This window comes from Tursiops truncatus, chromosome 4, assembly GCF_011762595.2.
Source record: "Tursiops truncatus isolate mTurTru1 chromosome 4, mTurTru1.mat.Y, whole genome shotgun sequence".
Taxonomy (NCBI): domain Eukaryota; kingdom Metazoa; phylum Chordata; class Mammalia; order Artiodactyla; family Delphinidae; genus Tursiops; species Tursiops truncatus.
In genome coordinates this window covers 64,794,985-64,821,917 of record NC_047037.1, presented here as the reverse complement: position 1 = coordinate 64,821,917, position 26,933 = coordinate 64,794,985, and the positions used below count along the sequence as shown (strand labels likewise).

At 40.2% G+C, this 26,933-nt stretch overlaps 1 protein-coding gene and 1 long non-coding RNA gene across 7 annotated transcripts in view; one reads left to right on the top strand and one right to left on the bottom strand.

The window, feature by feature from the left end:
- LPP (LIM domain containing preferred translocation partner in lipoma) overlaps positions 1-26,933 on the bottom strand; it is a 700,420-nt gene that overhangs the window by 416,719 nt on the left and 256,768 nt on the right. The window lies entirely within an intron of this gene.
- On the top strand, positions 18,318-21,322 carry LOC141278567 (uncharacterized). The gene is made up of 3 exons (XR_012331434.1): positions 18,318-18,406; positions 20,472-20,557; positions 21,274-21,322. It is a non-coding gene; the product is annotated as an uncharacterized lncRNA (long non-coding RNA).

Here is a 26,933-nt window from a genome sequence, read left to right as displayed (position 1 = left end):
ACAACTACTGAAGCCCACACGCCTAGAGCCCATGCTCTGCACAAAGAGAAGCCACCACACTGAGAAGCATGCACACCGCAACAAAGAGTAGGCCCTGCTCACCGCAACTAGAGAAAGCCCATGAGTAGCAACAAAGACCCAATGCAGCCAAAAATAAAATAACTAAATACATTTGTTACAAAAGAAAATACATGTGAATTAGAACCTCTACAGTTCTACCTGCTCTATTTGTGACCTGGAGTTATTTAAACTGAGTCCTGTCTCCTCATCTGTGAAATGCTAAGAAATAAAACAGAAGTACCCAAAAATGTAGCAGAAACTCAAAGGAAATGAAAATAACTCTCAGCTAAGAAATCAGAGGAGGCTTCACAGAGAACGTACTATCTTGATATAGATTGTAGAATAGACATGTGGAAGTAGAAACATTGAAAAGTGTGTTCTAGACTCGAGGAAGGAAAGCATGGCATGTTTTCAGAGAATAGCACATGGTCCAATCTGGCCAGCACAAAGAGTGTAAAGGGAAGCAGCTGGAGTTGAGGTTAAACAGGCAGATTCCATCGGCAAGGGACCATAGGTTCCTGGTTGGATTGGGACTTATGCCCATAGGCATGTGGATACAATAAAGGTTGCAATAGGCCATTAACAGGATCGGGTCAATAGTTTAGAAGAAACAGTGCAAGGTACAGAGTGATCGGAGGCCCAGGGCCTGGAGATAAGGAGTTCCAGAATCTATACAGGGTCTAAACAAAGCTACTGCCAAAGAATGGAGGGGTATGATGCCATGGAATGGCAGAGACGATGGGGATGTAGAACAAGTTGATCTCAACACCTGAGGAAGAAAGAAGCAAAAAAGAAAAATGACATAGCTGTGCAGTGTCATACACAGATGCCTGTGGAGGAGGAGATTTAAAAGCGATGAAACCAAAGAAGCCACAAGAGGTGGTCCACCTAAGGAGAAATCTTAAACAACCAACTACAGTCTCTTTCCTGTGTGCCACTAGACACAACTGAGAACCACGTTCACGTACGGTATGTGAGCTACCTTAACGCAGAAGTGAGTTTGAACCTAAAGATCTAGGGTCAAGAAAAGAATTGGGGTTGGGGGAATGCTTGGAGAATAGAGATGCAGGAGCTATAACGAATGAATAAGATGTGACAAAACAGGGTTTTTTCATAGGGCACAAACTAACTCCATGAAATAGACAAGATAAGGCAAAACCAGGCTATGGTCTCTCTCCCATGAAATGGACCATTTGCATTAGGTATTATGCCTACTTCATCCCTTAGAAAATGAAGCAAGGGCCGAAAACAAAATCTCCCCTCAACATCAGCCATTTTCCACCCATAAACACTGATGGTCGGGGGCAAAAGTGGTAGGTGGAAAACATTAAACTATTAAGGTCGGGAAGTCAGGAGTGAGTAGAAACTATTCAAAAAAATATTTTTTTGTTGTTTTCCCTTTACATCACGTGTCAGTTAAAGGAAAAGGAGACTTCTGCACCCCTGGACAAAAAAATAAACTTAAAGAACTGTTCAGCATTTTGCATGACAATACTGACTGAGCAGACAAGAGCCTGACTGTCCCATGGCAAGTGCAGTCTTCCTGGGGACAAGAAGAAACAAGAGGTGTGGAGATCAGTCAGCTAAACAGCAGACTCAGAGCCCAAAAGCTGTCTATTTTTATAGCAGCTCCACACAAACGAACTATGTGCCCTTGAGCAACGCATACTTTTGATATATTGCTGGGCTTAGGGCAAAAGAAGAAAAATAAGTGATATTTGCTGATAACAGCAAGGAAACTTAACAAGAATGCACCTCCCTGTGATAGTAAGATTTCAAATCCTACAGGCCCCTGACGAAGAGGGTCTCAGACAAACTGTATCACCTTCTGATAAAGGTAAACAGAAGGTTAAAAGAGATCTGAAACCAAATCGTTAAAAAACAAACAAAAGATCACTGGAACACGGGCTGCTTGAATTAGAGAAAAATCAAGGGAGATAAGTGCAGGAAAGAACCCCTTGCCTGCCTTCCCAAGTTCATCTCACTCACTCCTCAGTGCTATGTCTTGTTCACTGCCATATTCTGGACTATAGTAAGCGCTCAACAGAAGTGTGTTAAATAAATGAATAAAAGTCTTCAAAACAACACTCGTTTTTCCCTTCATTGAAGATACCAGATTCCTTCTTGCCTCTGGGTCCCTGCACAGGTTATTCTTTCTGTCTGAATATTCTTCCTCAGCACTTCACCTCATCCTATAACTTTCCTGACGTACAGCAACCCCACGCACTTGCATCACATAAATATAAGTACGTCAACTACCCCCATTATATACCAGAACTGCTTCTACTTCCTCTTCATAGCACTGGTCATGGTTCATGTTGACATGAGTGCTTGATTAACAGCTATCCCCCCAACTAAACTACAGGTTCCAAGAAACCAAAGGTCATATCTATTTTGCCCCCAACTGTGTTCCCAAGTACCTGAAAAGGTTCCTAAGATGTGGTTGTCACTCAATAAATTTTGGAAAAAAATCGAGGAATGAAATAAGGACCCCTCAGTAACATCAGTAGAACAGTCTGCCTCGATAACAACACCTCCTCAGAGAATCTGCTCCTACCCACGAACCCTGCTGGCAATTTGCCTCTCATGACCGCCGTCCTAGAGATCTATTTGACCAGAAATGGACACCCTGCCATTGTGCAACAAACCTGTCACCCTGGTAGTTTTGAGAGAACAAGTCTGTTTATTATATGTAGAACAGAAGCAGAAACTAGAAGTTACCACTCTACACCCATCATATTAGTAAAAAGTATAAAGTCACATGATACTGTGTGTTGGAGACAACAAGAATTCTAATGTTTTACTGGGGGAAATGGACCCCGGTGCAGCCTACAGTAAAAAAGTTTGGCAGAACCTAGTGAAATTGAGTATGAAAACGTACTGGGACCAAGCACTCTACTCCTAGCCACAAAGCTGAGCTAAGTTCTGCCAATCCTTGAGAGCACTTGTACAAAGGCGTTCGACACAGGTCACAGGTCTGTGAGAGCAGGGAATCGGAGGCAGCTTTGAGGTATATGAAAGGAAAATATCTGAGGAAAATGAATCCATGAAATGCAGTAGATACATACTCTGGAATACCCTGCAGTGTCAGAAGCAGTAAACCTCCTTGAGGGGCAGCAGTGTAAATGTATCTTTAAAAGACAACGCTGATCATATAGTCAAATGCAAATTAATATAATTGCTTAACCCATTAGTAATAGTGGAGCAGCAGTTCCCATTCTGGGGGCAAGACTGTATGTCAGAGATACTGCAAGGGTCCTAACCATTACATGCTCACTGAGCGTTACTTGTGTATATGATTAAATATACCTCACACAAGCTTCCCAGTTTTGAAGTGTAGGCAATTTTTTCTCATCTGTTAAAAAAATTAATACCAATATTTTAGCGGTATTCAAAGTGAACAATCTAACCCATACGAATAATGTCTGATAAAACCTAAACCCTCTATGAATGTTATCTATGTACTCCAATTAATAAAAATACTACTTAATTTGGGGAGCAAAAAAAGACTACGCTAAGCCACAATAACAGCAAAAAAGATAAGAAATACGACCGGGTCTACAGCACAGTACCACGATCTATGGGCACAAGAGCAAACTAGCCAAGAGGGAGATGTGCAGAGTCAGACTATGTGGGGTTTGAATCCTGGCCCTGCTACTAGCTTGCCATCCATGTGACCTTGGGAAAGGTACCTTCTCTGTGCTGTTTTCTAATCTATAAAACAGGTAAGATAATAGTCCCTGCATCAGAGTTTATTGTGAGAATTACTGGAGTTAACACATGTAAAGGACTTGGAACTGAGCTTAGCAAGTGGGAAATAGATGATAAACATTAGGCATTATTATTAGGTAAATTAAAATGCTATATATTTGTAAAGATTCATGCATATATAAGGACTATTCCAAACACATTAAAGCAGGAATCTATGGGGTGGAAGGGAAATGGGAATAAGGATAAAGGATGAGGCAAAGAAAAAATTTTAAAAAAACAAAAAATAAGACAAAAATAAGAAAGAGGGTCTTCAAGAACCAGTTGTGGCAATTTACCATCCTTGGAGTCATACAGTTAACTCAGTCTAAAGGAGGAAAGAGCAGAGATGTACATGGACTCGTGGGATGGAGCTGCAATAGAGTGAAAGTCTTGAAACTCTAGTTTCCGAGGACCCCAGAGCTACTGTGGCTCCCACTTTCATGGCTCTTGACCTCTCTTGAATTTTCTAACATACAGCAAGCCAACCTTCACTTGGCTTGTATGAGTTGGTTTCTGCTTCTTGCTACCTTAAAGCATTTAACTAAGAAAGGCCCTCAAGTGGAAAAGAGATCAGACTTGCTCTGTGTTACCTCAGAAGGCAAAAGACTTGAGAAGACAGAATCCAGTATAAGAGACATATTTCCGGCATATGATTCACCCAACAAATAAACGGGCTCCAGGGAGTCACGAATCACTTATCACCTTGGATGTGCAAGCAGAGTCTATGCAAACGTTAATCCAGGACGCAAGGCCTGGATGGGAGGCTGAACTAGTTAACTTCCAAGGCTTTTCAGGAATGCATGATTCTAGGACTCACTAAGACCTTTATGAGCAGAAAAAGCCTCAGGGATACTAAGAACAGTGCAAAACGCTTCTGTGATACAAATGTTGGAGGAGATGTTGTCGCCTTACAGGCATTGCGCCTGTTTCCTCCCACTGGCACCATGTGCCATGCATGTTTCACGGGTAAGACTTGTCCGTGGTCTGCCACCTAAACCCCAGTGAACGTCCTAAGCAAGACTGACAGAAACCACCCTTGTGATTTGGCCACACACTTCGTCCTGTCTCCATTGCTGCAGCAAATATGAGATAGACCTGCCTTACTTCCAAATCAATGAACACTTATTCAGTATCTATCCTGTGTCAGCTTTCACGTATGTCATCTTGAGGAAACTGCCTAAAACCCAGGAAGAAGGGACAATTATCGCCATTATAAAGACAGGGGGAAAGAGAGCTCAAAAGAAACAGAGTTTTCCCAAGTTCCCAGGCCACACAAAGCCAGAATCAGAACTTGAACCCAAGATATGTGTCAACAAATATGATATCTTTACAATATATCACAAATACCTCTTAGGAACACATCCCACATTTTGAAGTATCAAGCCCTAAAGCTAAATCCTATGATCCCCTCCTTGGGAATCTATACACATTCAGTTATCCAGATTCCCCTTAACATCCTGAGTAAACCCCCTGCAAACACTGCCTGTTGATAACGTTGATGAGCTGGAGCATTGAACACTCACCCTCCCGTCTACTCTCCTGTGTGATGGAAGCTCGGGAATTCTCCCCGCCACCCAGGCGCAGAGGAGACAACCTAGCCCTCACCAAATGAGAGTCAATGGCAGTAAATGCAGTGGAAACAGTGCCTACTATAGATCAGAAGACAGATGTTCTTATCCCTACTCCACGGTCATACTGCTATGGGAGCCTGGGCAAGTCACCTTTCTCCTTGTAAAATCAGGTGGTGAGATGAACTCAGTGATTCTCAAACCAAGTTTCCCAGAATCATATTAGAAACGTTTATAAAGTACTGATGCACAAGCCCACTGCAGAACAGTTAAATCAGAATCTCTGGTGGGGAAAGCCCTGGTACTTGTAGTTCATAAAAGCTCTGTTCCTGATTCTGAGGTAAAGGCAGGGTTGACAGCCCAGATGACCTTCCAGGTTTTTCTCAAGACTTTCTAAGGTTCTTGACCCAAAAGAATCAAAGAGTTAGACCACTCAGACCGCAGAGGCACTTCAGGCTTTCTGAAGCTTCCATGCTTTCACGCCTCAGAAAGCCTCTTTAAGGCCAACAGCCGAAGGAGAGACACCTTCTTGTCCTCCAATAGTCATGTGGTCACCAGCATCTGCAGTTTAGAAACAACTGTGAAAACAGCAGTTCAGCAGTTCTATGGCAAATAGGACATGTCTAGAAAGCTTCGAAATGAGAATTAGGGCTAAAAGGGGCATAGAGGAAATGTAAAAATGAGAAATATAAATTGTCCAATCCTACTCTGGACAACTCTACCTCACCGTCATTTTGAAAACATAAATGTTAGCAAGCAAAGGCTTCTGAAGAAGGAGAAGGCGAGCTGGAACTTGGAGATGACAAGGAATGCAAGACACCAAGAAAGGCTGACAAGTTTTGGAATAAGCTCAGTATTTTCATCAGTCAGTAAAAAATTAGGAAAGCTCAGGGAAATGAGGTTAGAAAAGTAGAGTGGGGCTAGATTATTAAAAAACAAATAACAAACAAGAAAAAGAAAACCCGCAGAAAATTTCAGACACACTATAAAAGCAGTCACCTTAGGAGTGACTAAGGCAGAGAAGTTAAATGTCATTCACAGTAACCAACAGGTCACAAAGACGCTTTTACAAAGAAAGAGCTGAAATGATCTATGGTCCATTTCATGAAGTGTTGGCCCTGATAGCCCACTGGCAAAGAGCCTGGAGAGTGGCAGAAAGAGACACATTTCAGAAAAACTAAAAGCCAAACACCACCTGCTACTTTCACTGGTTCATAAAGGCCAGGTGAGATTTGAGTAGCAGAAGGAAGCCAAACCTACAGGCTCACTTCAAGTGATGAGATGATCCCGGTGTGCTTACTAAAGAGAGCCGATTCTAGTCATTTCAGCGGTGTCCCACAAGCCTTTTTAAGCTAAGTATTGTGGACAGGACTCTCCTGAGATTATTAAGCACAAAACACACGTGCAAGACCACTGCCTTGGAGCGGAGTATGAGAAAGTTGTTTTTACTGAAAACTGAAAGCATTAGGTGCCAAAGTGGCTGACAACTCCACCCCCCACGAGATGGGACATGGAAGGACCAAATGAAATCATTCATTATAAGAAGAGAGGCCTTTAAGGATGATGGGACTGATGGCAAATCATTACATCTATTCTATATCACAAATGACTGGGGAATTCTTTATCTTCTTACACTGATGTATAACACACTGATGTGTGTGTGTGTGTGTGTGTGAGAGAGAGATTTTCACCACTTGAGCCATTATACACTTATTTCTGTATAGTCTATCCTCCCCCTTTTTACAGCATAAAATCCAGGAGGGCAAGGACTTTGGTCATTGCTTATTCCCAGTCCTAAAACAGCACCTGGCACATCTGAGTTCTCGATGCTTGACTAAATGAATGAATGAACAAATGAGTGAATTAGTGTCTTTTGTCTTCTATGTAATGAATTTATGCTTGCATCTTTTCCTTCACAAAATCCTGAGAACCATCTCATTCAGGTATAACAGATATGTTTTCTTAGTTAATATGTAATCAGAGAAGCAGACAACAACCTTTTGATTTCAAGTTTAGTATTGAGATGCACAGCTAAAGTGATAAGACTATTTTGTCCATAATTGTGTCTTAATGTCTCAAAATGTACCTCCATTCCACTTTCTTTTCCAAATATACATGCAGAGATACAAACTCACACACACATAGATACAAATGGATTATCTGTATTATCTGACGAAGAAAACAGCCCAACCGTATCAACGCCGTAGAGGCTGAAAATGTGTCATCCCTGTAGTTTAAAATATTGAAATCTTTCATTATTCTCTTCAAAAGAAGTGAAAAAATGTCCGAATTTCCAAAGATGAAATTTCCAGGTTGGAACATTTTAATGGAGAGAGGAAAAACACAGATTCTGAACAGGTCTGAGACAGATTTAAAGGCGTATTTGAAAATTAGGCACTGTACATTCTTTATACACATGCTGACAAAATTAAGGGCATACCATCCTTTGCTGAATGAGAGCTTATTAGAAGTGCTGGTGTGAGCCATTTCCTTTTGTTCCCTGGAGAAAAAGCTAAGGCTTGAAAAAATACTTTGTTAATGAATCATCTTAAGCTGGCGAATTTAAGTCAGTAAGACTGATAAATTAAGGTTCTGATGGCAACACGATTCTTTCCTGTCATGCACATGGTAGAGCTATAACAGGAACACTAGTTTCCATCTTAAGGATCTGGGAGGATTGATACAACGCTGAGATTCGGCATTGCTAATTAGGAATGTCAGCGAAAGTTCTGACGCTCTCTGTGTTGCTGAAGTCAAAATAGCAGAGAAAGGTACATAAGACTCATGCTCCCATCTTCTCCTTAGCCAGAGGGTGAAAAAATAACAGCCCCTTCATACTCGTTCAGCACTTGCAATTTACAATTCACTTCTGCACACAACTACCATTTGAACTGTATTGAACGTTCGAAACATACTGTTTACGCCCATTTGATAAATCAGGAAACTGAGTTCAGTAGGATAAGTGACCTCTCCCATGTCACAGAGCCTGCAACTGATAAAGCCAGGCCTCAAAGGCAGGCCAGTACTTCATTTTTATATACAAGCCTGCTCTGAATTACAGCACTGGCAAGAACTTGCCTTCTACTCTTTCGCTTTGCTTACATCATTTTCAAAAACAAACAGGGATCGCCATTTCTGTTGTTGGGACAGTGGTAAATGAATGAACCAGTAAATGGAGCCCAAGTATGGAAATGGCTTCTACTTTTAGCAAGCATTATGTGTCCCTTTGTGTATAAGTGCATCGGTTGTAAAAGCATGGAAAGTCAAGTTCAAGTGGTGAAAATCAAGTTCTGAGAGGACAGATCACAAACATGCTTTCATGACTTGTCCATCTGTCTCTATCCTGCCTTTGAAACAGAAAGAAGAAAAAAAAAAGTGTCTTCTTAGAATGCTTTTTGCCATCCCCAAAATGGTTTTACAAACAGACACATGAACCCCTGCAATGTGTTGTTAAGTGAGGAGGCCCTGGGAGCCCGGGAGAGCTTCTCATGGTTACCCAGATGCTCCGCTGCTTTGTAAAGCCAGGTGACATCCTCCGGACAAAACACCTCAGCCTGACATACAACCGTGAAAAACACTAGACATCTTGGCGGAGCAGTTTCTCTTAAAAAAGGGGCTTATATTTAAAAAACAAAAAAATGTATTCACAGAGCTTAAGTTTGGGAAACTCTCCACAGGGAAAGCATGAACTGAAGCCACAGCCACAAAACAGTCTAAGCAAGAAAAGCCAAAGAAACCTACTTCAGGAAGCACCTCACTTGGCCTCGTGCTATGAGTGACAGAAAGTGTGGGGCTGCCCGGGCTGCCTACCTGTCACGTTAATACATGAACGATCTAAGTGTCAGATTCTGGCAAGAAAGACAGAGGGAGAGAAGAGTAAGGGAGAATGGTGGCATGGATAGTTAAGACAGGGGTTAGAGAAACACAGTAATTGATGGATAAGGAGAAATAATGAACACGTTTAACTCTGCAGAGTCACTCTGAGCCCTGACATCAGTGATCACGATTCCCACTGTCTCTCTATTATGACCCGGTGATTCATCCTCACGATCCGTTCGCTAAATATACTGTTCTTTCTAACATTGTTCCCATTCACAAAAAAATCTACTTTCCAAGATCCAGACGAAATGCATCTCCAGGAAGCCTTGCCCAACGTCCCTGATCAGAAAAAATATCTTACCTCTCTCTGCTGTTCGCGATAGGCTTTGCCCAGAGCTCTGCTAGAATTCATTTCACATATTTTAAATGCCTCCTCCCCCCAAAATTATTAGTTTCTGAGGGTGGAAACCATGTCTTGTTTCTCAAGACAAACTGCAAAGCATCTATGTCAGTCCTTGGAATAGAGGTTTTTAGTAATATTTTCTTAAGTTGAATTCAAATACTTAAAAGGCTCCTTGTAACACTGACATTCTGGACTCAAGAAGTGTGTATCCATCTTGCTTCATCATTTATCCATTCATTAAACAGTTATTTACTAAGCACCTGTTGCCTGCCACCCATTGTGCTCAGACCCCTAAGATGCAATGGTGCCCCTTTGGAGTTTACAGTTGAGTCTGGGCAGTGGTCAAATAATTATGAAATTAAAACTGTGGTAAGTACTGCAATGGAAAAATTTAGGAGCATTTGAAAAGATCCATTCAGCTCTAACACTGAAACTTCCAGGGACCGGTTATCAAAACACAGACAGAGGCAACTGTGATAAAAACAAGAAAAGGAGTATGAAAGGCCTTAAATGATGACAAATGCAGCTTCACTTCAGTTTTATTTGTATTAGGAACTTAAGCAACATTACAAAAGAAGAAGTCAATGTTCAACTTCATCCTATATCTGTGCTTCTAAATTGTCTTCTGATATATTCTGATATACAACATGGTGAAAGATTATACCTGCCTCAGGACTTTGAAAATCTGTTCAGCCCTTGCTCTAGAACGCACCAGCTGTTGACTCTGAACTTCCCCATCTGTAAAATGGAGACCATAAATTCTGCTGTGACAACTGCACGGGGTTGATGTGTAAAGGTTCAATGACAGTGGAGTATAAACACATTTTGTAAAGTGCATATCGTGTGCACACGGAACTGTCAACCCAAAAGTCCGATATGTATATATAAAACCATATAAGATATATACATATATTCATATATATACACATAAATTCCTATATATATTATGTATATAGTTGGATTTTGCATTATGCTACACAGTTTTTTCATCATAGCAATTTTTCAGTCACTCTGTTGTTCTTTTTTACATTTTCTCTGCCAGCAGGGAATGGGAGAGGGAGGTAAGAGGATATCAAAGTCTTTCTGCCTGACTCCTCTGCTCACGGCCAGGATAAACAAAGGACAAAGAACCAAGGACCTGAGTCAAACCCCAAAGGTCAAGCTGCACTGCTGGATGACGGTGCCAATTAACATAACCTCTTGTAAAACTGTTGCCAGCAATAAGTATCTGGAAAAATTCTGAGACTTTAATGATACCATGAATTGACGATGAGGGGAAACGGTAGCATAATTTTTACCTAACGTTTTGTCAGCAATCATAGAAGAATACAAGACGTATACAACTGAAACAGCATATTTACATCTAGTTTCCTATATAAAGAATGCTGACGTAAAATCCTAGGCTGCATGTCCCTTCTCTATCAATCATAAAGAACTGCAAGAAAATCCTAGAAAGAAATGCTAGCACTTCCCAAGCAGCAGTAACATCATTTATTAATAATAACATGTAGTAAATGCTTACTAAATGTCAGACACTGTTAAAAGAACTTTCAGTACAATACCCAACCTTCACAAAACCCCAGGAAGTAGGAATAATTGTCCTCATTTTTTTTTACAGAAGAGAACACTGAGACTCAGAGAAGTTCACTAATTCATCTAAGATCACACAGTCAACATTGAGCAAACATACTGAACAGTACCATTTATCTGGCACTGTGCTAGGAGGCCAGGACCGGTTGGGGAGGGAAAAAGTCAAAAGAGAGACATCCTTGACCCAAAGATGAGTCATAGACTGCTTCGACCCAAAGAATCTGCAGCAGAGCTGAGACATGAACATAAATTACTACAATCCAAGGTAGAAAATTTTAAGTACCATAAGAAATGCACAGTTAAGTTCCATCTTGCTTTTTATGGGTATGCGGGCGGGGTGGACGTAAGGGGTACGTGCGCAGCAGGTGAGATGAATTCCAGGCCGAAAAAAATTACAGAATTAACGTGAATAACCTTATTCTTCACAACTTTACAAACGTCTGGGGCTTGATTCCTTTAGGATAAGGCTATGGACTATATTCTCTGAGTTTGCTTCCTGGGGTAATTCAAGTAATACAGTTCACAGTAAGTAGACTGGAAGGTTTCTGAGGACAGGTGCTGTCTGTACTGTATCCTCATGCCTAGAACGGTGTCTAGTACACAGAAATATGGAATTAGGTGTCGAATGAATTAATGTGTTAGTTAAAAAGAGAGCAAATGAACGAATACAGAAGCACAAAGTCAGGTGTACACTGTTAAGAAGTATAGACCACACTGGAGTTCATGAACTCAACTTCCCTGACTGCTAAAGTCCTGTCCCCAGGTGTAACTTTGCAAACACGAGTGCCGAGGGACTTTTGCTAGACAGCAGGTGGGAGTTCTCTTAACCGAGAGACATACTGGTGACCCACCTGGTCAGTGATTTGAAGAATACCAAGAAGCAAAGCATGAACTCTTGTTTTAGTCCCCATTATGGCAGGAAGCACGGAGTGCACCACAAAGGCTGTATTATCTAGAACTTTCTTGAGAGCTATAAAGTAACTCATTTGCAGAAGTCGTTGATTTCGTACAGGGGGGCTGTTTGGTGAGACTGAGGAAGCCAATGATGGCTGACTTCCTGGAGTGAGTCATGGCCGGAACCCCCTTTGACAGTATTAATAGAACAGGGGGAAAATTTCCAGGAAACGTCAATTACCACAAGCACCAAAATAGAAAAGACTGCTAGTGACTTAATCACTAAACTTTTGGGGAGACTGTTCCCTTTCTTTATCAGAAAAAGCTAACAGTACATCAAACTAACACATTTTGAAACTAATTAACAGCATCCTTTCATAGTTTGCAGGGTTATCTTTTAATTCTACATGAAGGTTTTGCTTTAGCAAAATGACCATGCATATTCTGGGCTAATTCCAGTTAAACCAAGGTTCCGAGGTCAAGATTTAGACCTCCAAGAAACAGACATATGCACTGAATGATTCATTCATCCATTCATTCCTTCCTTCAAACCTTAAATTAATAGGTACTTAATGGGCATCTACTACTATGTTCCAGATTCATATTCCCTAAGAAACAAAGAAATAAATAAAAGAGATAATAACTATAATAAATGTCTTGATCTCTGCTCACTGTTGTGGCTAAATCTCTTCACATTGTTTGCAGGTTATATCGTCATTAGGATGAAGAGATTACTTCTGTTTTGTAGCCTCAGAAAGTGCTAGGAATCTTAGGTCAAGCTAATAGGTTTAAGAACCTAAGGGGTTTAGTCCTACTCTAAAGACATGCCATATCTGCCTTCATAGCTTCATTTCCTCATAACCTGGCAGCATAATGTAGGACCTATGTGTGCAAGTTCTGGGACCCGAATGTCTGGGTTCAAAGCCTAGTTCTGCTACTTAGTAACAATGTGACTTAAGAGCAAGTTATTCCACGCCTCTGTGCTTCAGCTTCCACATCCAACAAATGGAAATGAATGGCAGCACTATTTCATACGATTATTATAGGGATTAAATGAGTGTATATATATGTGTGTGTGTATATATATATATATACACACACACACACACACACACACACACACACACATATATAATCAGGAGATACATATGTATATTTATATGTTCGGAATGGTATCTGGAACATAACACTTCAGAAAATTTTACTATTTTTCTCATTACTATTATTACCCCCACTTAGTCCAAGAGGGGGGGTTTTCGTTACTCTGCACAGGAGCAGAATCAGTTGCACAGCTCTAACCCTGGTCACGTATGCCAACTGACCTCTGTCTGCTCACTCACTTGCGATGATCTCTGTGCTCTGCCGTCCTGACTACAATGAGACCACATGCGCCAGCCCAAAAGGATATTATATCCAGGCAATCCAGGTGGACCACCTTTCCCTCACTGCGGTTGATTTGCTTCCAGTGCCTATTTAAATTCAATAAGTGTGGCTAAGGAAATAGCCTGCCCATCCCATGCTCACCCACCTCAAACACATAAAAACCTTCTCGACTAACCAGCTCCAAGCATCCTTTCTGGCCCCCAAGTATTTCACCACAGCTGCTGTACTAACTGCAGAATGGAATTTAATTAAAAGGATATTTTGGCAAGAACCAGTAATAAGTTGGTCATAAACATGTTCCCAATTTCTTCAACATGCTCTTTCCTTAAAAAGCTGTAGCTGTGAAGACCTTCACTATGTTCTCTAACAGAAAACACTGGAAGCAACGCATATGATTGGCAACATGGCAATATTTGAGTAAATTCTGAAATATCTACTCCAAGGGCTGTAATACCATTGCTAAATACGATGACGGAAATTCTTATTCTATAACGCTAAATGAAAAAAAAATGCAAAATTACACCTCTCCTGATTACACATTATAAAAACTACAGACCATGTTACTGAAGACATAGCAAATTAGGTTGATGTGTTAGGGAAGCAGGATTGTGGGTATTTCTTAAATGAGTTTATTTTCTTATTCTTATAAAAAGCACATGTGCACATTTTTAAATATATCTCAATAATCTTCAAATTTACCTAAAGTCCACAAAGAAAAAAATACCTTAAGAAGGATGTATACGATGGAAATACATTAGAAAACTTCAAGTGCATAACACATCATCCTAATAAGCAGGAACTTTTCCCTCTGAAGGATACAAAAGTACTCCCAAAATTAAATCCAGGCATCACTCAGCACATCACTCAAATGCAGGCGCTTTGGGACGGAAGCGCTCATATCCTCCCAGATCCACCTACTCCTGAAGCCCACAGAAGCGGCAAAGTGCCCACATGTCATTCATCAGCAGCCTCACGCGCTACTTAGGAAGGGTTCTCACAACTAAGAGCGTCACCTTCATCCCTAATTATTAGCATGCGAGTGGCTGTGTAAACGGCTGGATGAGGCTCCCCAATTCCAAGGAGTTTTCATCCTTAACTCACACTATGGTTCTAGGCTCCAGGCTGGAGGGCTGGCAGTGTCTTCTCCTTTCCTTCTCTTTGATCATTCCTTCCACACCTAGGAGACCAGAACTCCCTGCTGGTGTAGGCACGTCCTACTGCCATCGTAGTCACACATCTCTCTTCAGCTGACCACCCGTTCCACCCCAATTCTGCCTGCTTACCCCTCACCACCCCACTCCACATCTCTCACCCCATAGCCAGTCTGTATCTATCCAACCTTCAGCCCCACCTACTTTCGACTATCCAGGCCTAAAAACACACACTCTTTCTCAAAATTCCTACCGAACTTAAAGTCTGGATTATTTTCTAATTGGCTCATCATTTTTCAAATCTCACCAAAAGCACTTTTGAGCATTTCAGATATAAATCCCAGGTCTTAAGTTTCTGTCGTTGTCCCCAAGGCAGTTAATATACTAGACAAACATTAGGGCCTAAGTAAATATGTGCTTAAGGAATACTGATTATACATAGAAGATGCTGACAATAAAGAGGAGTTATTTGTGAAATGCACACATACTTCTCAAGTAATACGAGCACTGTACAATGCTATGATCAGAACAGGGGACCTGGAGAGGGATAAATCTGTGAGGTACTGCGTTCAACCCCTGAAACAGGGAATTGAAGACCTGCTTCTGTGCAATGACCTCCAAAACGCCAGGAACTCCATTTCTCTCAGCCTCCGTTTCCTCACCTAAAATCAGAAGTGTTCAAACAGATCATCTGAATTGTACATCGGCAGTGACCTTCCACAATCTACCTGACCTCCCTTGGCTCAGGAGTCAGGAGCCCTATTATTCTGGTCTTGGTACTGTGACGTTATACGTGAGTCATAGGAGATGACATCACCTCTGGATACTTCAGCTGAGACATCTACAAAATAGGAAGAGTATCCCCTGCCATTTACCTATCAAAGAAGAGTTCTAAGGATCACGTCAAGTAACGGCTGTGAATGTTTTTCAAATGTAAAATAACATATAATATTAAGGAATTTTATTGAGTCCTGTTAACTAAATTTGCTAACAGTAGGTCTGGGCCAGAGGAAGTATCGAGAGTATAATCTATGGGACAGTTGCTCTAGAAGAGGCCTCTGAAGAGAAAGCAGCTCAGTAAATGAACTCCAAGAGGGCAATGCACCTTTCTGTCTCATTACACCAGTAAGAAAACTTCAGAGAACTGGATGGTTGAGTTAAGATATGTGAGTGTCTGGCATTTCCTCAAGGAAAGGCCCAAAATGGAAGCACAATTACAAACCCAAAGTCCTCAGGTTCATTCTGGTGTTTGCACCTAAGTCCCTTAAACTGACTTAACCAAACCAGTCTCGTTCAGAAAGTGACATCACTGAGAACATTATTTCCAATATCCCCAACAGTGCAGGGTATTTCCATGGTTTATAAACTATTAAAAGATCAGCTCAAACTAAATAAGATCCTGCCTAAAAGGGAAAAATAAACAAGAAGAAAAAGAAAAATGTTCAAGCATTATTTGTTTTGAAAAAACCATAGGTATTAATTTGTGTTTCCTTATTTACTTTCCTCACCCCCAGGGGTGAAAAAATTTGTAATACCTTTTATTTATATAAGCATGTGTCTCTTAGCAGCAGGGAGTGCTGTACAGATATTATTTAATCAAACTTCACCTTATCACTAGGTAGTGGGCAATGGGTCATTATTAAGGGGTCATGTTAGTTGGGAAGAAAAAACAGTCATAAAATATAGAAAATTTCAGGGTGGGATTGGGGGTGGGAATCAGCCCACCATACTGGGTTCACCATACTGAACTCATACTGGTGAGTTCAGAGAGGTCAAAAAACATAACTCAGAGGCGGCAATTAAGATGCCATTCTTCCGTTACTTACAACGTTTAGTCTACCTGCGCGACTACTATCATCAACCTCTGCGTGTATGAATCTTTTTTCCCCCTCGAAGTCCAGCCCGAAAGCTTCCTTCTCCTACACTAATGTAGCCTTCAGCCTTTACCTTCCCAGTCGGATTCATTTATCCTTTCTTGTGATCTTTTATATTTTAATTCTACCCTAACTGTAGTGTTTAACAAGTTGTGGGTTGTTTTGTTTCCTTGTTTTTTGGCCACGCCGTGTGGCTTGTTAGATCGCAGCTCCCCAACCAGGGACTGAACCCTGGCCACAACAGTGAAGGCCCAGAGTCCTACCACTGGGCCACCAGGGAACTCCCAAGTTGTGTCTTTCTGAACTTAGTTGTGTACACGTCGTTACTCCTATACCAGACTGAGACATCTGAGGTGAGAAACTAGGATTCAGTCTTTTGTGTACATGGCTTCCTAACACAGAGCCTTAGACTTAGGAAGAAGGGAGTCTGTCAATGTGCTTTTTCTCAAACTGAATCCTGGAGATAAAGCGATTAGACTGGATAATTTCTGGAGTCCCTTCCAGCTACAAATTCCAAGATGTCACAGTCAGCAGGAATTTATGACATTATCTAATGCAACCCCATCACCAATCAAGGGGCTCCAAGTGAGAAAAGAATGTGTCCAGCTGGAACCAAGTCTCCTGGGCAGCATCCCGTGCTTCCCGGCCACACTATGGCACTTTTTCTAAAATGTTGAAAGGCCATGAGGAATTGCCTCAGGTTTATCCCCCTAAATTTCAAGCCAAGATCTTAGGATGCATCTACTTGACAGATGACAAGAAAATATCTAGCTTAAATAACCGTTACTCGGAACATCCCAGCGCTGGCCAAGGACTCCTCACCATGGCTGAACTTGCTGCTTGGCATTATTTTAATACAATTAAAATGGAAGGCAAATGCCGCCCCGAGACTAGTGTTTTTCAAACTGTAGAAAGCAACTCATTAATGGATCATAAAATCAATTTACTGGATCCCCAAAAGTATTTTAAAAACTGAAATAGAAGAGAAAACATCAACGTCTATCATGTAAAGTAAGAGCATGTACTGTGAAGTGAGATTTTTCTTTCACATCTTTATCTGTATCTATATGTGTGTGTGTAATTATTAATGTAAAATCTATTTCTTACTGCCATTTGTGTCAAAAAAAAAAAAAAGGTTTGGAAGTCACTACCTTGGACCAAAGTCTGTAGTGATAAATATTAATAGCTACAGAGCTGACTGCTACACAGTTAACAAGCAGGGCAGGCAAAAACAGATCTTATAAAACTACTAATACCACCTCTAGACTGTGCATTCCTGTTCCTTGGGGAGCATTCTAGTATTTCCAGTCTCATCTGGAAACACTGGGCACAATGAAATGACACCACCTCCCTCCCCCAGCATCCTCTCGTGCTTGGGACCACCAAGTTCCTGTTTTAGGAGACAAAGATTCTTTGGTCCCTGCCCACCCTTTGCCTCTTTCTCCCTCTTTCTGAGATAAGTTTAAAAAAAACAAATTACCACAAGAGAGAGGAAGGAAGGCAAAGAAAGAAAGGTTTCTGTTTCAGAGATTTGTTTGTTTGTTTCTTTACTTATTTATTTCTTACTTTCCTTTAAAAAAAAAGAGAGACCCAAGCCAGCCTATAGGAGCTGCCACGTAGAAATCATGGTCCTGAGCACTTTCAGCAGTCTTTCAGACTATTTTTCTTGCTACCTCCCTGGCTGGATGGCCAGGTTTGAGTAATTTTCTCTTTCTTCTGGGGTTGGTTGCTAAGAGACACTCTATTACTTCTCTTTCTCTTATGACCCGATTACTGTGATCAGCAAAGACAGCATGCAGACAACACCCTGACATGTCTCATACAAGATCACTGGGCCTGGTTACAAAACAGTAGACTCTCTTCAACCCTCTCACAACCACTGGACCAAGATTTTCAAAGTCCATTTTTACAAAGGTGTAAGGATTTTCCCATCTTCCTTTAAATGGTGGTCATGGTGGATCAACTGTACCCATCATTACAGCAGCCAATATTCATCTTGAAATATATTTCCATTAACAGTTCTATGCCATCTCCTTACTTTTAATATACATTTTTTTTTTAAGTTCACAAGTAACCAAATAGACCAAAAAATACTCTGGGTGCATCTCCAGCCTGGATAAGGACAAAGCTGAAAGGAAACTCTTAAATAGCTTCTTAGCCAGAGTCCTCCTGCCTCCCCTTCTTTGGCTCAAATACACAGCCAAAGTAAAGTTCCCACGTTTACCTCTAATCCTACACAGCTCTTGGGTGTGTAGGATTAAATGTCCCAGGTGCTCAATGGATGTTTGCTGAATGAACAAACGAAGGAGTGTTCAGATTAGGCTTTTATTCCCATTTCTGGAGGCTCCTATCCACTCCCCCAGCACCCACCGCCTCCCGCTTTTATTTCAGTAGAAAGAAAAAGAAATGGTTACAAGTTCTTTGCTAAAGGTTTTGATACCCTCAAAACAGACTAGGATTTTTAAAAAAAAATAAATAAGTTTAAGAAGTAACAAATATTCTGAATCTTTATCCAATGCACCCTCCCTAGTTTATGTTTCCTATATACTACCTCGAAGAATCAGGTAGCCAGTCATTCACCCTTTCTCGCCTCCTGATCCCAAGCTTAACTGGGAAGAACTATTTTGCCACACTTCTTGCCACAAGGCCAAGTTCCTATATCATCTCTAGTATATATCCATAGCCATCATAGCCGTCAGATTCCTCTCCTGGTATCTCCTGATATCTAAACTTTTATCATTAGAACCTCATGCCTTCAGTTTAAGGTTCTGATTTCTATTCAAAATAGAAGTCCTTCTGGCAAGGTTCCACTTTGGCATACTCTCAAAGACATAGACCTCCCTCTTTCTGATAGCTAGTTAGCTAGCTGGATATGAATATACAGATATAGGTAGATATATATCTGTATCTCAGTGTGAGCACATTTAACAAATATTTCTTGTACAGATTTTGGGAGTCAGCATACAAAATACAACAGAAAGATCATGAAATTTGGATTTAGAGATGGCTGGATTCAAATCAAAGATTCATTATTCATTAAGCCAGGAGACATCAGGCAACTTATTTACTACCTCTCTAAGCCTCAATTTCATCACTTGAACATTTGAAATATTAGTACCAAATTTCAAATAATGATATAAAGATGATATATCAGAGACCTGCCATATAGTAGACACAAATAAAATGTTAGCTTCTTCATGAACTATATGTAGTTAAGAACATGAATTTCTATCTTGCTCTGGTGTAGGAAAAAGAATGTTTGAGGATATTAGCCTAGAATGGAAGACCTGAGAGGGCATGCAGGCGGGCGGCAGAGGAACACGCGGGGGGCACACAGAATGGAGAGCCTTTAGCCCATTTCATGGCCTTACTAAACGCATCATATTCCACAGGAACAATTTCACTCCACGCCTCTTAGGAGTAACCAATTTTACGCAATTTCTGTAGCTGAATCATAGTTTCATACAATTTTAGAACAGGAAACGAAGAGATAATATTGTTCAATCTCACTGTTTTACAATTGGGAAAACCAACCCCGGGTGGTTTGGTGATGTACATAGGCCGTAAGTGCGTAGTTAGGAAGAGTCCTTTCCACTGGACCACACTTCCCTCTGGTTAGCTCTTGTCATGTGCAGTGGTGGCCTTCTTGATTGGCTGGAGCTTCCCTTTTGGTGTAGCTAAGGTAAAAATGTCCTTCATTCTGGCAAGTTATTTGTTCTCTCCTTTCAATTGAATATCCACACAATTCTGAGGTTGCATTCAGAACAAAGTCAAACTTTGCAGTAGATCCTAGCTATTAACTAGGATTCATGGTGCTTCATACTCTGGGGAAGAAATAACAAGTACTACTAGGGTTGAGTTTATTTCTGAAAACAGGATGTTTGAAGGGCACTTCACGAATGATGCCCACCTTCTAACTACAAGCCTTTGCCCTAGCATTCCCTCTGTGACTCTAGCCTTGCCCTTCCTCTACTTCCAGCAAATGCCCAACTAAGGCACTGATCTACTACCAACAAGTGTCCTGGCAGCTGTTGAAGAGAAGGAAAATTCCTTGTAACACCCAAAGTGAGCACAGATCCTCAGATATCTCCATCTTCAACCTAAGGCTGATACTGTTTTCCAGGATAAGAGGCACCAATGCCGATGACAATTTCAGTCTACAGCTGGCAATATTTTCATACAGGTTAATTTTTCTCTGGGCTATATACAATGTAGAGCAAACTGCATGGGACACACTGCTTAGGAATGTTATAGATTCCCACTCGCAAAACATGATGCCTCAAAAAACCCTATCTTTTTTTTTTTTTACATCTTTATTGGAGTATAATTGCTTTACAATGGTGTGTTAGTTTCTGCTTTATAACAAGGTGAGTCAGTTATACATATACATATGTTCCCATATCTCCTCCCTCTTGCGTCTCCCTCCCTCCCACCCTCCCTATCCCACCCATCCAGGTGGTCACAAAGCACCGAGCTGATCTCCCTGTGCTAAAGGGAGCTATGGCCGAAGCTCTCTGAAACAGTCACATTATTTGGAATCTAAGATGCCTGAGAGAAAAAAAAGAACTTAATTATGACATGGTTAAATGAATTGAAAGGAGACTATTGGCACAAATAAAATCTATATACCCCCCAAAATATCTACATTGAGGTGGGGGGGGGGGTGTTGGAGGGCTCAGTGCCACCAGTGATGATGTAAAAGTGTTTTCAGTTTTATTGAACTTGGCCTTATCTATGTGACTTTGAGTTTGAAGCCTGTGCCTATGCCTCTACCTTGTCAGGTTGCCACAGGAAGATCTTAGAAGTTTCAGGAAACAATCTCACCAGTACCTCCTCTCCAGATGTCTCTGGGTGTTGAGTCATCTGCCTCTATTACTCTAACTATGAATTCTTTACATTCTAAACAAATACATGGGATAGTAAATCACAAAGGTAAGTATAACTGTGGAATGAATGCTGCCACTTCGTCACCTTAACTCACAGGCTGAGTTTTAAGAGTTCTGATGTTCACTTTTTCAACTAACCAATGTTTTAGGCATGCTACAACCAGGTAGGGGTAGCATGTAATTGCAACACATGAATAACAAATCACTGGCATAGGCAGAGGGAAAGTAGCAGATTATCCTTTGCCCTTAAGAAAAATACAATAAAAAGAATAAAAATTAAAGGTCTGTAAAACAACTTGAACCCATGAACAAGATAAACCAGGGAAAGCTATTGCAAAAAACAATTACATGGGCAATGCTGATAATCTTCTTGATCATCTTAGTTTTGCCTTTACTATTACTCATTCTGAACTCTAACTTTTCCAATTTGTCTCCTCAAAATGTAGACTTGCTTGAGTCCCGTGAACTCCCAACTTATTTATTGAACTATAAATCCTATTTGCCCTCATCTAGCTACTTAATCTAATCACAAGAAAGTTCTAAATTCATTTGTTGACCTTACTACCCCCCAAGACCTTGTATTCTTTTCCATTTATAGTGAAGGAAAAAGAGTATTTTCAAAAGTATACACATGAATTTTTTAAAAGTCAGCCATAATAATACCACATAGACTAGTCCTATAAGTAAGCCTGACAAACTGTGCTGAAATTGTAACGGCAATCCTTGGTACTTGCACCTTTGTTTAGGAAAAGGAATTCTCTTAGAGGATTTTGCCATTTTCTATCTGCACTCAGTAGCACTAAGTTCTGTTCTGGGTCCTGACAAATGACGCTTTCCAGGATAGGCTAAATATAATGAAATAATTAAAAGCTTTAGAAACCCTACAATGTAACTGTTCAGCTTGAAGGGGGGTAAGAAGATGGGGTGAGGGACAAATCACTATCTTGTAAGGCTCCAAGGGCTCACATAGGGAAGAGGATTTTTCTTTGCAATTCACCTGAATATAGGAAAATATCTTTTAATCCAAAAGTAACACGAGTGACTCTATAAATAAAATATGCTCCCACCTCCACCATATATTAAAGTCAAAGCAAACTTCAGATTGTCTAAGGGGACAGATCTACAACAGGGGGATTGCTACTGAGTCTTATGTCATTCTGGAGGGCTTGAGGGTCATTATTTTGTTTTTGTTCTTGTTTGTGTGGCTAGAGAAGTTCTGTTATCTCTTATTAAATTTGTGCCTAGGCATTTTAAGCTTTATTCCCTCTGCTAAAGGGACCTTCTCTCACTATATTTTCTAAACTATTGTTACATTTCAAACTATCAGTTTTGTATATTTAATTTGAGACACCTTCATAAATTTCATATTATTTATTCAGTAAATATTCACTGAATGCACCTTAATCGTGTTAGGCACCGTGAATTTAATGGTGACCAGCATTCCTGCTGGTTCCTGCTCTTAAGGCCAAATCAGCTAGTTGGCAAGGTAACTCTGATGATGCCTCACTAGAATAAGTGCCTGCTTAATTTGTTTCTCCGTTTGCTCTTCACCGTTCCCTTCCCAGAGATTCATAACTCAAAAGTGGTTCCCTTTAATGACAACTGGATCACAACGAGGGAAATGCAATTAGATTGTTACAGATTTTCTCCCCCTGAGGGTACATGCTTACAACATTAAGTACTAACTAAACTCCATGACAAGAGATTATAAATTTATAAGACTAAGTGATATGGCCACTGATTTTATGAAAGCAGACTTCAAACCAGAATAAAGATGAACTTTCCAAAAACTCAGAACTGTCCAAAGACAGAAAGGCCAGTTTCAGTTTCCTGCACTAGAAATATTCAAGAAAAGCGTGAAAAACACCTTGTTAGAGACAGTAGAAACTCAAGTATCAGAAGAGAGACTGGTCTGCCTCAGTGGTTCTAAAGCTTCGAAAGTGTCTTAAAAAAAAAGAAAAGGTGCCCAGATCAATTATATTAGAATATCAGAGGGTGAAGGCCAAGTCTTGGTATTTTTAGAAGCTCCCCAGGTGATTCTTTTGCATGTCATGAGGGTAGAGAACAACTGAGAGACATTTAAAGCCCTCTGCAATAGTGTGTGGGCTGTTTTCTAAAATGTTTGTAGATTTTAAGCCCCAAAGTAAAGGGAAAATATGGTAGAAAGACAGTGGCATAACCTCTTCCACTTTAGCAGGGTCATCAAGGAGAAAGGCAATAGGCAACAACATTGGCTGTAATAAAAGAGTCCAAGTTCTAAGATGGGTTCATGAAGGAGAAAGGTCAGAGCTATCAGTAAGTAATACACTGAATGCAGACAGAGAAAGGGAGACATACATTTTGAGATTCCAGAGACCATTACTCTCTCAGGCTCTATATGGAAAAGTTGTACTGAGTGAGATATGCATTCCAGATTGTTGGGAGTTCTTGTCCTTTTCTTCCCTTTATTTATTTATTTTTTAAACCAGAAACTCCCCAGTCACAGTCTCACCTCTTCCAAAGCTGCAGTTATGTTAATGAGATGTTTGCAGAATTCACTGGAATTTTGGGAAGACTGGCAGGAGAAACAGCTTAGCAAAATTATTTTATCAAGGGTAGAGCTGTGGCTTTGGGTATTGAAAACAGATCTACCAAAGGCATAAAAGCAAATGTAAAATAAACTCAAGGCCCCCACTGAATGTCTATGATTTCCAAGTACCATAATATGCTAACACTATAACACTAGAAAACAGCCTATTTTTAGTTCTTGAGGTTGTTTTTGAAAATCACTGTGCCATTGAACCTTTTTTTTTTTTATACTACATCTTTTCCATCCCTTCAAAATCAGTAATGATTATTCACCGAGATACCCTATAGCCAAAGGCAACAGTGGTAATAAGGTTGACAGAACCTGGGAAGGGAAAAGTCCACCTCTCCCCTTCAGTGGCTCAGAGGAAGAGAAAGGTAAATGGGGAATAGAAAGGTAAGCACATTGGTCAAGGCCAGAATGAAAGCTGGCACTGGCCCCAAGAGAAAAATGCAGAAGTTCTGACTCTCAGCCTTATTGCAAACCACCAGCCATTCTCACTTCCCCTGCCAACAGAGCTGACTTTTGCCAGGGAGGGAAGAACTAGTTTCACAAACAATTATCACAACAAGAAACAGGGTGGGGTATGAAGGAATCATAACCATGGTGGATTGTTTTTTTGACTATATGATCACTGCCAGGCTTTCAAAAGAAATCAATTTGTTCCTTCAACATTTTACTAGACCAGTTTATAATAAAATCAAATCAGTAATTGTTGCTTGCGTTGATGTAGCTGAACTTTCTGTTTAAGAGTACAAAAAAGCTCCAGAGAATGGAGAGGCAAACTTGACCCAAACAGTTAACCTCCAAAATATAAAAGCTGCCAGAAGAGCCACCACAAATGAACCAGGGCAGGAAAGCAAAAGGGGATTTTCTACAGCCATTAATTGCCGTATTACTATTATTATCATTATATAACACAGTAGCATATGGGGAGTATTAAATGGTGTACTTTCCAAAGAAACTCTGGCCAACTGGGTTAGGCAATGGCCTCCTTGAATCAAAACCTATTGCTCCTTGAGGCTTGCATAGCTGCCTTGATTAAACACAGCGGCAGGCTGCAGTTGAAGGGATGATTCTTCTTTTTTTTGAAGGGAGGTAGAACAGAGTAATTGCCAGATGTTTGCAATTTTAGCTATAAAAAGATGGCTGCTTTCCATTCCTGAGTATGTTGAATCTTTTTTTTTTTCTTTCTACCCAAGCTATTGTGGTTCGCTAAAATAGGCCACTGCACTGATGAATCATCATTCAAAACTGCAATAATGGAAGCAGAACAAATATGACATTTTAAATTCACATATAAGAGAAATAAGTAAAAATGTATGGGTAATAATTATATGCTAGGCAACAGAAAGCATATTGCAGTATAAAGAACTCAAGAATCTCCTCTTGACTACTTTCTACCTGTAGGACCAGGTATAGTCAATTTCATCACAGAACCTCCGTCTCCTCAACCATCAGATGGGAATGAATACCCCTGCATGGTTAGAGGAAAGAGCCCATGCCTTATCCATCTCCATGCCTCGCCTTACATATGCACGGCCCAGAGGAGATGTGCAAATAGATATAAACGTGTATCAAAACCATATATCATGAGATAATTGTGTATATGCATTGTATGTTATATTGTACATTCACTGTAATTTCTAATATAATTATTAGAACCTGCACCACCATCACCACCAAATGCTCAGTTCTCTCTTCAGGCACTGCCTCCTACATTTGGCAAGAGGAAAAGGAAACCCTGGCTTTTATTTAAGCAGCATTAATATTACTGGCTTGGGAGACTGGTGACCTCTTAGGCAGGGATGTTGTCTTTCTTAATGAGTGAGTTAAGTAACTCTTTGAGGATTTGATGACATGTGGACCCTTTCCCTGAAAAAGACATACACATGGAGACCAAGTTTAAAATACAATTTCAGGAGACAGGCTAAATTCCAAGTATGAATCCCAGAGATAAATGGGACCCAACATAAAATTCCTAAGCAAATTAATTAATTATTTTTATGTGATGATATAATTAATAACAACTCTAAAATCTCTCTGCCTCATTTAAGAATTTAGAAAACAAAAGGGTTTTTAAATTAATAAAAATGGTTTACCTTATACAGTTTGCTTTATATAATGTTCACTTATGTTATTATCTGTGATACTAGTTCAAGAATAAAAATGTTCCTTCTTAAAGAGATACCATACATATGAATCCTTTTTCTTCCATATTGACATGGTTAAAGTAAGGCCTCTCTCTGAGAAAGGTGTTTTGCAAATTCCAAAAAGGACATATAAACACATCACAATTCTACCAGGAATAAGACAAGCTGATCCTAAAATGTCAATTAGCAAAACATTATCACAGAACAGATAAAACCATGGTATTTTAAAAAATAGCCAGTAAGAATTATATTTAGACAATTATGATTAAAAATCTATAGATGAAAAAGCTATGGATTATTACTCCCAGGGTTAATGTTCATGCTTTAATTTTAATAATAATAATAGCAACAATAATGCTGGCAGCTTCCATCGATTTCACCTTTATTTTGTGCCAGATACTATGCCAAGTTATTCACTTAATTTTGAAAAGTTGAGATACGTGTATCTGTATTTTAATGTAAGAACATATTGAGAGAGCTTAAGTAGCTACTTAACCTAGTTAGCCCAAGTTCCTAGAGAAGTAAGGGGTAAAATCCAAACTTGAACCCAGATCTATCTGACGTGAGTCTATGTGCTAAACCACTGCCTCCTCTGAGCCTCCCCTCTTTTATCCTTCCAATCCTGTCCCGGCCCCAAGTAGACTCTTCTTTCTGAACCCTCTGAGTAGTTAACCATAAAGCCACTTCACAGACAGAATTTATAGCTTTATATTGTTAGTTACCTGATCATTTTCATATGGCAGGTTTCTAATGAAAATATAAACTGCTTAAGGGCTAGCATGTGTTTTTACTCTTTCCCTATCTATTATAGAGTTCTGTTCAATAAAAATGGCATA